The 13,314-nt window shown below is 41.9% G+C and overlaps 1 protein-coding gene and 1 pseudogene across 1 annotated transcript in view; both read left to right on the top strand.

The window, feature by feature from the left end:
- Nucleotides 1-2,657, top strand: part of LOC134374934 (ADP-ribosylation factor 1-like) — a 35,661-nt pseudogene extending 33,004 nt beyond the window's left edge.
- EXPH5 (exophilin 5) overlaps nucleotides 1-13,314 on the top strand; it is a 75,624-nt gene that overhangs the window by 33,262 nt on the left and 29,048 nt on the right. The gene's annotated exons all lie outside the window — the stretch shown is intronic.

Below are 13,314 nucleotides of genomic sequence, written 5' to 3'. Positions count from 1 at the left end.
GGTAGAAAGAGACTGTATTTAGGGAAAGGGATCATTTATTTTGGAGAGTCAGGGGAGGTTTCTCTAAGGTTGTAACATTTTAGCTAAGATCTAAATGATACAAAGCAATGGCCATGTGACAGAGTAGGGAAGAGCATTTCAGGTGGAGGGAACAGCAAGTGCAAAGCCCAGAGGGAACCAGTTTGCTAGAGGAACAGAAAGAAGCCCAAATGCTGAGTGGAGGGGAAAGTGGTATTAAAAGTGGTAGAAAAGGCAGAAGTCCAGACACTATACAGCTTTGAAGACCATATATCCTAAGCTTGGGGTTGCGGGGGGATGAGCTCCTGCAATAGGCCCCACCAGACCAAACCAAAACGGAGTCACTCTATAGCCATCTGATATTGGACAAAGGCAACAAAAATCTACATTGGGGAAAAGACTGCCTCTTCAACAAGTGGTGCTCAGAAAACTGGATATCCATATGCAGAAGAATGAAACTAGACATGCACCTCTCACCATATACTAAAATCAACTCAAAATGGACTAAAGACTTAAGTATAAGACCTGAAACTGTAAAATTACTAAGGGAAAATATAGGTGAAACGTTTCAGCAACTAGGTCTGGGCACAGACTTTATGAACATGAGTCCGAAAGCACAAGCAACAAAAGAAAAAATAAACAAATGGGACTATATCAAACTAAAAAGCTTCTGCACAGCAAAGGAAACGAAAGTTAAAACGACAACCTACAGAGTGGGAGAAAACTTTTGCTAACTATGCATCCAACAAGGGATTAATATGCATAATATACAAGGAACTCAAGTAATTACTCAGTAAAAAACCAAATAACCCAATTAAAAAATGTGCAAAGGAGCTGAATAGACATTTTTCAAAGGAAGATATATGAATGGCCAACAGGTACAAGAAAAAATGCTCAACATCACTAGTTCATCAGGGAAATGGAAATTAAAACCACATTGAGATACCACCTCACCCCAGTTAGACTGGCTAAAATCAAAAAGACGGTGAATAACAAATGCTTGTGAGGATGTAGAGAGAAGGGAACGCTCCTACACTGTTGGTGTAGGTTGTAAATTAATACAACCACTATGGAAAACAGTACGAAGGTTTCTCAAACAACTACAGATAGATCTTTCATATGATCCAGCAATCCCACGTCTGGGTATATACCCAGAGGAATGGAAATCATTGTGTCAAAGGGATACCTGAACTCCCACGTTCATTGCAGCTCTGTTTACAATAGCCAAGATATGGAACCAACCTAAATGTCCATCAATGGATGATTGGATAAGGAAATTGTGGTATATATGCACCATGGAATACTACTCTGCCATAAAAAAGAATGAAATTCTCCCATTTACAACAACATGGATGAGCTTGGAGAAACTTAACTTGAGTGAAATAAGCAAAGCACAGAGGGATAAATACCTCAGGTACTCATTCATATGTGGGAGCTAAGAGAAAGAAGGGAGGAAAGAAAGACCACAGCAGTGCGTTGGACTTGCAGAGGGAGAGAACATTCCTGGGAATACAAAGTGGAGTGGGGTGGGGGAGGTTGGGGATAACTGGGTGGAGGAGAGGGGCTACAATCGCAATTTGTGGTAATGGGCATGCTGCCAGTATGGATCTGGCCTTCCCATCCAGGGCAAGACGGGGACAATCAGCCTTGTATCTCATGAATATTCATAACAACAACAAAAGGAGTCACTCTTGTCAAGTGCCACATAATTAAACTGAAACTTTAAAAAAACAGGAAAATGTCCAAACAAGTTAGTTTTTCAAGAAAACGGGAGACTCAAAGCAACCAATCAAAAAGCGACAAGTCAAGAGCCACCATGTTGTGGGTGCAAAACCAGTGACTTGCTGGGAGCAACAGCTGCTGAAGTTTCTCTGGCCAGCGTCGCTTCCACCCGTCCGCAGGAATGGGGAATATCTTAACCTCTTCAAGGGCCTTTTTGACAAAGAGGAAATGCGCATGCTCTTGATGATTCTGTACAAACTGAAGCTCGGTGACATGGTGATTACCATTCCCACCCCAGGTTTCAATGTAGAGACCGCAGACGACAGGAACATCAGTTTCACCGCCTGGGCCGGGGGTGGCCAGGACAAGATCCGGCCACTGTGGCGCCACTACTTCCAGAACACACTAAGTTAGATCTCCACGGTGGACAGCTGTGAGCGGGAGTGTGTGAATGCGGCCCGCGAGGAGCTCAGGAGGATGCTGGCCGAGGACGAGCTCCGGGACTCGTTCCTCCTCAAGTATGCCAACAACAGGACCTCCCCGAGTGTGCCAGCCAACAACAGGACCTCCCCGAGTGTGCCAACCAACAACAGGACCTCCCCGAGTGTGCCAACCAACAACAGGACCTCCCCGAGTGTGCCAACCAACAACAGGCCCTCCCCGAGTATGCCAACAGCAGGACCTCCCCGAGTGTGCCAACAACAGGAGCTCCCCGAGTGTGCCAACAGCAGGACCTCCCCGAGTGTGCCAACCAACAGCAGGACCTCCCCGAGTGCCAGCCAACAACAGGACCTCCTCACCGCCGTGAACACATCTGAAATCACAGACAAGCTGGGGCTGCACTCTGCGCCACCAGCGGGGACAGGCTCCATGAAGGACTGGACTGGCGGCCCCATCAGCTCCACAACCAGCAGTGAAGGCGAACGCTCCCACCCCCACCCCACTTCCTCCTCTCCGCCCTCCGCTTCACTCTCATGAGGCAGATGAGCGACTCTGTGGTTCTGAGTACCAGAAGCTGTCCCCATGGTTTTGGTCACCATGTGCACCGCGCCTTGCTGTAAATGTGGCAGACGCAGCCTGCAGCCAGGGTTTTTATTTAACGTAAATAGCTTTTGTTTCCAATGAGGCAGTGTCTGGTACTCGTATGCAATGTCACTCAGCTTGTTTTTAACTGTAAGAAGAAAAATCAACTCACTGTTCAGTTCTGAGAAGGGACGTGGGCACGTGGGCGTCTGGCCCCAGCAGCAGCCGCCTTAGACGAGTTGGACGCACCTCCTGGCTGAGATCTGTGTTGAGATCCATTTGTGTGTTGGTTTTTAACCCGAGCTCGGTGCATTTTTAAAAAATAGTTAAAAATACAAGATTAGTTGAACTCATGAGCAGGCAGAAGGGAGGCTATGCGTAGTGCCGGTTTTGAGGTAACGGCCTGAAAACGGTCCATCGGCTCGTCTGTTTCCCTTTGGGAACGTGAGGTGGTGACGAAACCAACGGATCCACCCTGCATGGTCACGGTAGGCGGCACGTGACTCGCTCGTCTTTGGGTCACCCTGCGTTCCATAGCCGTTGTGCTTGGACCTGTGCTCACGGAGGGGACGCACTGGGAGGCGCCTGCCGTGTGCAGCGCGCAGACGTTAGGGGGCTGCCTGGGGTCTCCCCGGCAGGAGCCCCGCTCGCAGGGAGGGTCGGGCGGTTCCAGAGCCGCCCTCTAGAGCACCCAGGCACCGTGTGAAGTAGCCCTCGCTCCCTCAGCCTGCAAGGGTCCGATTTGCCATCTACTTTTTTCTTTTGTATTTTGATAAACACGGAAGAAGCTGGAGCTGTTAAATTTATCTTGGGGAAGACCTCAGAACTGGTTCATTTGGTGTCGTGGAATCGCTTACTGCTTTCAGTATACAATTAGTAATCAACCGTTTTGTGTATTTGTTTTCACTTTAAATTTCGACAAACAAGCACTATAACTATAACTATTAGAATAAAGTCTCTTAATTATTAAAAAAAAAAAAAAAAAGAAGAAGAAGGCCCAAGTCCACCCTAGCCTCCATGATTAGGAAGTTCCCTCTGCTTTAATCCTTATGAATAAAGTAACCTGAAGTAACCTGTTGTTAACTAATCCACTTTTTTTGTTTTCCTTATTCCTGCTTAAGCTACATTACAAAACCAACTGCTCTGCCATGCCCAATGTAGCTCTCTATTTTGTAGATGGGATGCTGCCTGATTCATGAATCAGTAATAAAAGCCAGTTAGATCTTTAAAACTCAGTTTGTTGAAATTTTGTTCTTTGACAATTTCTCTGACTGCTGTGTGGATTCTGGATGGAAGGGGAGCCAGAGTGGGAGCAGGGAGACAGGTAGGGGATTCCTGCAGTCATCCAGGTGAGAGACAGTGGTGGCTTGGACCAGGGAGGTGACTTTGGAGATACTTGGTAGACTGCAAGCTCTAGGAAGGTGAGGTTCCTTGTCTCTTTTGCACACTAATGTATTCCAAGCTCCTAGAACAGTGCCTGACACACAAGTGCTCAATAAATATTAGTCAAATCAATGAATGGTTACTATTTTTGTTTTTGTTTTTGTTTTTATTATAACAGTCGATTGTACATTTCTGTGGGGTACAGAGTTGAACATCAACACCTGTGTGCAATATGTGATGCCCAAATCAGGATAATTAGTATTTTCAACATTATAAAGTGTAATCGTTTTTGATGGCCCTTTACCAATTCCTCCCTTACCCCCTCCTCCCCCACCTCTGGTAACCTCAGTTCTGTTGTCTCCTTTTGAAAGGTCAAAGTATTACTGTGATTGTTGCATCTTTCTTCTTTTTATTATTTATTTGTTTATTTTTTAGCTCCACTTAAGAGTAAGGACATGTGGTATTTGGCTTATTTCACTTAACATGATTTTTTTCTAAGTTCATCCATGTTCCTTGTGAATGGCACAATTTCATTCTTTTTTATGGCAGAATAGTATTCCATTATGTATATATACCACATTTTCCTTATCCAGTTGACCAGTGATGGACATTTACGTTGGTTCCACTCTTGGTTATTGTGGATAGAGCCCTGATAAACATGGGGGTGCATGTATCTCTTTGACATGATGATTTCTATTCATGGTTACTTTTTGAAATTAAACTGGAATCCAGGTTTAAGATAAATAAAGGTATAAGCTCTTCTCAGTTCATGTATATTCGCCTTATTCAAGTTTGGAATAGTATGTGCTTTTGAGACCTTTTTAATAATATTTGTACACTATTCTTAGCAATTCTGTGGCCCAAACCATGGCATTAACCAGTGAATTCAGTGTAGTGTGAGAGCCAGTCTGGTGACCAGCAGTGAATGTACTCCTCTTGTCTTGCACATGCCATGTAAGCGGTGTTTGTGAACATCTGCACTGAAAAGTTTGGTTTTCTCACAATTGTGATGTTGATTTAGGTGCAACGTGAAGAGCTGATCTGTTGGGCCTAAACCAAACAGTTGATGCTTTTGAGTTTCTTTACAGGAAAAGAAAAACCTAAGGGTAATTTTCTTTACTGCCATAGACCTTTTTTGTGTAGGGGATGGTAATACACAATTTCCATCCCTCCCCCCACTCTCCACTAACTTTATTACCCATCCTGCAAATTTCATAGGTCACAATGACTCATCACTTCGTTTGTGGACCCTACATGCGTTGACACCAGTCATCTTCACAAAAGCTCTGGGAGATAATATCACTCTTGTCCTCATTTTGCAGATTAGTAAATTGAGGCACAGAGGTCAAAGTCAGACAGTTAATAAAGATCAGGGGCAGCATTCATCCCAAGCAATCTGATTTTAATTTAGCCTCTCAGTATTTTAATTTTCTCATTGGTAAAATAGGAATAATGTTATCTAGCTTCATTAGGGTTCTTGTGAAGTTTAAGTTAGTTAATATGTGTAACCATGCCCAGCCCAGGGTAAGCATTGTGTAAATGCCAGCTATGATTTGCTTTCTAGTGTATGTAAAAAAATTACTTTTTATATACACAATTTTTGTCTGTGTGCAAGATCACTTATGTCAAATACCAACGACTTCACAATAATGGCATAATAACTTTGTAGAACTCATTCATTACCCCAGAAGTTGAGAAAATATAGATGGATTGACCATGAGTCAGGGACCATACGAGGCCCTGGTGATACCAAAACAGATGAGACACAATACCTCAAGGAGCTGACAGCCTGCTGGGACAGCCAAACAGGGACATGACAAGTTATTTGATATAACTTGGTAAATACAGAGATGAAAAATGTATAAATGGATTCAAAAAGAGATCGGATAAACCTAGGAAGACAGAAGAGCCTTTATGGCCACAGGAGGAATTGCCACTTAAACTCCAAGTCTGACGTTAGGGTGGACAGCTTGTTTTTTATAGCACCCTCTTTAAGGTGACAGTAAGTAAAGGGTGACTATTGGTAAGGGATCTGAACCAGTATGGGAATTACACATCCTTATTGTTACTCAGATAACTTATTTTTAACTTCGTTGTGACTTTGTGTCATGTGAACATAAACATCCAGGAATGTCACAATATCAATTTAAAAAATATAGAAAAGGTTGTCTTTTATCAAAGAGTGCGCAGTCTCAATCACAGCCATTCGAGGAGTTTAAATGGGCTTTATTATCTAGCTTGACTCAAATGCTGGTGCCATTCTTTTGTTGCACCTCTGAGTTCTAAAGGTTTGTTGTTATAGTTGCTTGCTTGCTTTAGTTCACCACCTCTCCTTATCCAAGCTTCCCTTCTGCTAGACTTCCTTCCGTGGTATAAGTTTACTCTTATGAAAAGAACACATTTCTCAATATACGTGCTTGCTTTTTCTAATCCCTGATCCTCCCTGAGTCTTGGCTGTGGGCTGAGCCAAAGAATAGGCTCTGATGTCAGGGGCAAAGGCTTTCAAATAATCTTTTCAGAAGAGCAAAGGGAGAGGAGAGATCTGGCCCTGGACTATAATATAGCTGGGGCAGCCACTGAAGCACAGGACTTTTGCTTCCTTTATTCTGCCTCTTCCTGAGAACTCGCAATATTTGTTCTAAAGCTTTCCTTAGGGTGTGAGCAATAAGAAATCTGTACCTGGAAGATAAGAAATCTCCACCTGGAACTATCACCTTTCTGGAGTAGGAAAACAAAGGTAACACTTTCCTGAGATGGTGAGTCTCCCTTGGAGCTTTAGGGTTTTGAAAAAGTTCTTGCTGGGACAATACTGATCCATTCTCCATTACAGCATTAAGCTGATATTAAAGCTCTGACTCGGGATACAGTTCCTGGCCTCACAGTTCCTGGCCTCACGCCCTCCATTTGTGCATTTCTGTGTGTTGTGGTTGCTGAGCAATAGAAACAAAAATATGTTTGAATTCCTGTGTGGGAGGAAAACTTTAATGCTTCTTTGATCTCCTGTAAATCAAGTGTAAATCCACTTTTACAAGATTCAGTGTAACTGAAAAATTCTTTCTGGGCTTCACTGATGATTGAACCTGTAAGACAAGGATAGGGTGGGGGATTTGCGGAATATTTGGCAAGAGGTCCTTGAAGCCTGTTATCAAGGGTTGATAAGGATCAGGGTGCGTAGCTGCCTGGAAGGCAGAACAAGGTGTAATAAAAATCAAGTAGGGGAAGGACAGCTATGAAAGAAAGATTAAATGTGTATAGAAGCAAAGAGAAGTAAGACAAGTGGAGGAAAAAATGTCAGTGAGGAGAGGTGAGAACAGCAAAAAGAGGAGCTATTCCTTCAGCAAGAGGAGCTATTAAGGGGAACTATTTTGAGAAATATTTGAGATTTTTCTGGCAAGAAAATGGAAGGTATAATTCCTGTTTTCTGGCTTAGAGGATTTGTTTGCTTTCAAAATTTGTCTAATTGCTCTCTCCTCAATCATATTTGAATTATCATTACCACCTGCTTACTTGGTAAATGTCACTTTTGTTTACATCAATTGCACTGTTTATTAGTGGGGTTAATAACACCCATTTCAGTGAGATATAAGGTTAGGAGAACGTGAACTTTAGAATCAAAGATGTGAGTTCACATCTCAGTACAGTGACTCCAGCCTGCCGGGCTTCAGTGCCCTCTCTGTAAATGAGGACATCGATAATTCTGCCAGTGTTATGGTGAGGATTAGCAATGATGACTGCACAGTCCTGGGAGAGAGCAGGAGCTCGATACATCATCTGCCGTTATTATTTTTTATTGGTATTATTTCGCCTAAAGACAGGGAGCTTGATCAGATTATGTCTTGACGCCCTTTGCAGCTTTCTAAGATTTCTCAAGGATTTAAAGTAGAAATATTAAGTCTTTTGACCATAGATTTCAGACCAGAAGATATCTTTGGGATAACTTCATCTGCGTCCATTTTTTAAAAATTGTATATAACAAACCCCAAAAAAACTTAAAGACTTAAAACAACTTCTACTTATTAGCTTATGATTATGTGTGATCTCCATTTGGGCTGGACTCAGCTGGGTGGTTTGCCTGGGATCCCTCATTTGGCTCTAGTAGTCTGGCAGCTCAGCTGGGTCTGGATGGTCCAAGGTGACATCACCCACATGTTTGGCACTTTATGATGGCTCTCAGCTGCTCCTCTCTCTGGTTATGATCTCCTCCTCAAGGAGACTAGCACAGGCTTTTTTGCACAGCAGTCAAGGAGAGAGCAGAAGCTACAAGATCTCTCGAGGCCTTGGCTTAGAAGTCTCACAGTTCCATGTCCACTGTATTCTGTTGGTCTGAGCAAGCACAAACCAGCCCAGATTCAAGGGAGAGGGAAGTGTGGCAAGGTCACTTTGCCCAGGAGGGTACCTTCAGGAATGAAAGGAATTACGGAGGCTTTCTTTCAAAAAATCTCCCCATCATTTATCCCTCTTATAAATGAGGAAAGTAATGCCAAGAAAGTTAGATGTTTGGCCAAGATCACTCAGCTAGAACTGACCCTGGTCCTATGCTCTTTCTACTATCTGATGGTAACTCAAGAATGGACCTGTTTGATTAACAGGAGACAGACAAGTGGGGCCAAAAAAATGGGATATAAAGAGATGACTGTTATTGACTGAGCACATTCTATATGGTTAATATATAATTCACTAGTCATGGAAATAATGGTGAGGACAAAGACTTGCTCAGAATGAAGACAAAGGTGACTAGTAAAGGTCAGCAAGGTCACAACTGGGAAGTCAAAGAGGAGGGGGAGATGGAATCCATAGCTCAAGGCTGGAAAACAAAGGAAAAATAAATCTAAGAGGAGTGGTGTGTTCAGGAAGTACTAGGATTCATGTGAATGAAGAAAGGACACTGACCTGGAGCAGAGGGCAGCCTGTGTCACAGCAAGGAAAGACCTGAACTAATTTATTCAAGTCTATCAGCCTGGGAGTAAAACAGTTAGAAGTGTAGACAACAGGCCCTTGTCATATGTTGAGTCAAGCAGGACTGATTAAACAGACTAGCTGTATACTAGTGATTTGCCTGTACGTGTGTCATTGCTAACCCTGAGGTTCTTCTCATTGGCATATAGTGGACCGTACACTCCAATCGGCCAGCTGAGCACAGATGAGGAAGAGCCTTGTGCAGGCTGGTTATGAACTTGAGTGAAGTCCACTTACAAACAAATGTTATCTCTGTCAAACTGAGGCCAGATGAGGTATAAAACACTGTCCTCAAGTTGTACACGTCACTGCATTTCTGCTTCATGTCAGAATTTTTTCTTACTTGCTAATGTTGAGCTAATTTGATATTTTATTATTGTAAGTAAATCAATGAGCCTTAACCACTGATTTTACACTTGTTGTGTTCCGTTTAGTACAAGAAGCTCAGTCAATCTTTGTGAGTGTACAAACTATCTTATAGTACATGGGGCTCTTGGATGTATAAGGTTAAGATGGTGAGTCACAGGCACCAAAAGAGTCTAGAATTATGTCATTCATAGTTTCCCTTCCTGGGTCACCCTTACTTCCAAGGCCAGAACTATTTCTGTTTTGCTTCCTTGGTTAAACACAATGCTACTTGTGTTGGACTTGCAGAGGGAGAGAGCATACCTAGGGTTGCAGAGTGGAGTGGGGGAGGGGGGAAGGGAAGGAAGAAGGGGAGGGGGAGGGCGGTCGGGGATTAACTGGGTGGGGGACATGGGGAATAATCGCAATTTGTGGTAATGGGCATGCGGATAGTATTGATCTGACCACCACATCTTGGGCACGAGTGGTGACGGTCAGCTTTGTACCCCATGAATATGTATAACCAGTAAAAAAAAAAATAAAACAGCAAAAAGCACAATGCTACTGTTGACCACCTGAACCTGGAATTTTCTGGTTCTTGACTGTACTTACTTGTTCATCCACTTTCCTGACAACCATCCCCAGGACCATACCTGAAATATTTCTGCTTTAAAAGTCTCTGAATTTCTTCAAAATCTTGCCCCCTTCATGTATGTGAATGTCGCTACTGTCTAAATTTCATTTCTCATTGTCTTCAGGAAACAAATGTTAACATAAACATATCTACAGATTAATTATATTTTACCTACTCTAACCCAAGCCAGAATGAGGTTTTATGACCCAACACTCAAAATTTAATCAAAATTAAAGTCAAAAACCTGGGTAAAATATTGAAAACATGTAATAAAAATAATGAGCTAATACTTTTATTAGGTATGTCTCATTCCAATGAAAAACTCTGAGGCACTGATTCATAAATTGACAAAACATGCAATTGACAAAACATAAACTATAATTACTAAACAGACATATGGGATAGTGTTCAAACCTCACTATTTACCCAAAGAAATGTAGCATAAAATATTAAATTAGGAAAATAAAAATACTTGAAATAATAATACCTAGTCTTCCAAGGATGCCTAATGGCAGTCATGTACATTACAGCATGAGTAATATCGGTACAGCCATTTTGAAAAGCATTTTGGTAACGTGTATAGAGTCACAAAAATATTTCAATTCTTTGACCCAATCATTCTATTTCAGTGTCTATCAGAAACACTATAAAAATAGAAAATGCACAATGATGTTCTCAATGTCCAGCACCAGGGAGGAATAGTAAATAAATTATGAAAAACATACTAGCTTGAATATTATGAAAATATGTAACGATTGCTCTGAAGATGAGTAATGTTAAAAGTGTTCTTGATATAATTGTTTTGGATTTTTTAAGATTATATATGCATGATCTCTATGAATAGCATCTTCTGTGTACTTATGTAAATTGGAAGTCTAGGAGTCTTCCACGATGTGTCTCTGTCCCTATCCCCCCACGAAGTCGCTCATCACTTGGGGCTCAGTTTTACCCCCTAAGTCACTCTGAACACTTTCTACTTTCTTCAGCTTCACCACCACCACCATCCTGTTCCAAGCAAACACCTGTGTGTCTTAAATCCTGCAAGTACCCTGGCTGGTCTCCTGTCCCCCACTGGAATCTACTCTCCACCTGCAGCTAGGATGACCTTTTAAAAATGCAAATCTGACATGTAATCCGCGTGCTAAACCACCAATGCTTTCTCATTACTCCAGGACCAAAGGCCAGGCGGCTGAACTTGACCTCTAATTCTGCATGATCTAGCAGCTGCCTCTCTCCTCTCTCCTTCAGTTAGTTAGTTTTTCCCTCCATCTCCACACTCCAGCCACGTGGGCTTCATCTCAGTTCCTTGCTTCTTTCCCTGGGACACTCGTTGCTCCACAGCTGCTGCTACTCTGCCTAGAAAGCTCTGTCCCAGAGCCCCCTGCCCACTCCCCTTTGTCTCATCCTCCATCCTTCATCCTTTCAGTCCTAAGCCATCTTCTCCGGGAAGTCTTAACTGCTGCCTCACACCAGGTCCCGTTGTTATATGCTTTCTCAGCTGCTATTTACTTTTTTATCATTTGCCTCCCCCCAACCCCTCACTACCACCCCAGCAGAATTTATTTGCAGTATCCCATAAAAATAAATAAATAAATTCCATGCAGGCAGGGGTTTGACTTGTTCACTGCTCTTTATCCAGGGTTCAAACATGTGTTGAATGAATAAATCATATTTGTTACCTTACATCTGTACCATTATTGGATTCTCGTCACTCTCTGCCACTAGAATGTAAGCTCTCTTGGGTGGAGCCATGTCGGCTCTGCTCACCATTGTATCCCAGCACCTGAACCACAGGAGACCTTCCGCAGGGTTTATTTATACTCAATAAATTTTAGTACAACCATGTGAAAAACTCAGAGGAAAAGTCACACCAAAAGAGCAATAGTGATTGTATTAGGATTGTGACAGTATAACTGATTTTTTTTCTGTCTCCAAAAAATATATATAATAGAGAACTACCAATATAAATAAAAATTCACAATTAAGCAAAAAGAAGAAATAACTCCATATATTTTAGGTATTGAATAATCAAAAAGCTAAAATAAAATTGAAAATAATAAAATAAGCTAAAAATAGAAATGATACCTATAATTATTCTACTCTGAAAGATCAGATGTTTTCATTTTTTCCCTGGTGTATCCCAGTGGCTGCATCATTTTTACATAGCTGTAATCATAGAAAGAATGTTGCATTTTGTTTTTCCTTCTTCATGTTATGTCATAGGCATTTCCCCAGAATTCTACATTGCCTGTGTAATAATTACTGTTAGTAACTATACCATGTTCAGTTAAATTAATGTACTTCTGGTGGGGTTATTGCTTTAAGATATATTTCCTGGAATAGAATTCAAAGTGTATGAGTACTCACAGGGAAATACAGATTTCTGACTTGATTGGTCGGAAGATGGAAAAGAAACAGGCAGTAGTAATGGATATGTGTTCAGTATGGAATACGTAATGGGGTAGGATTTAATGAACTGTGATTTTTTTTTCATTTTATTATTTTTGATTGACACACAATCATTGTACATATTTATGGAGTATAAAGTGATATTTTGATACATGTATACAATGTATAGTGATCGAATCAGGGTAATTAGCTTTTCCATCACCTCAAACATTTACCATTTCTTTATGTTAGAAATATTTCTAAGAGTCAATGTTATCCCAATACTGTAGGAAAAAAAAAAAAAAACTTATGTTTACATAGAGTGTTCCTAAGTCTGTCTTGCCTGTGCTCTGAAATGAGATGGATGTGTGAGAAGCGAAGTAGAGTGGTATTGACTTTGGGGGAACCAACAATTAGGGAGGGCACTGAGGAAGCCGAGGTCACGAGGTCACGTACAAAGGAGGGACATTAGTAAATGAGGTGTGAGAAAGTTGGAGGCAGCCAGTACTAGTTAGAGGCAGATACTGGGATCTCTTAGCCTGTTCTGCCAGTAAGGGAGGTAGCCATAGAGACAGGAGTGACCAGATGTCAGAGTGTAGCAACCGCAAAGAGGAGGCACCAATGCAAATTCTATGGGCTGCACATAATGAATGCTGCCTAATGCTTTTCAAAATGCAAGTCTGGGCAAGATGACCTTTGGCTTCCTTCTCAAATATTTTTATAAAGTGGCAGTATCGTGGCCCCAAGCAAGAGCCATCTCAGTTCATTGCCTTTAACCCCAAATTTGCCACTTCACAGACACCTTGCTCACCACCTTCTTAGTAACACAAAGACCCTAACACTTG

Source organism: Cynocephalus volans, chromosome 4, assembly GCF_027409185.1.
Source record: "Cynocephalus volans isolate mCynVol1 chromosome 4, mCynVol1.pri, whole genome shotgun sequence".
Lineage (NCBI taxonomy): Eukaryota > Metazoa > Chordata > Mammalia > Dermoptera > Cynocephalidae > Cynocephalus > Cynocephalus volans.
This window is presented reverse-complemented; position numbering and strand designations above follow the sequence as displayed.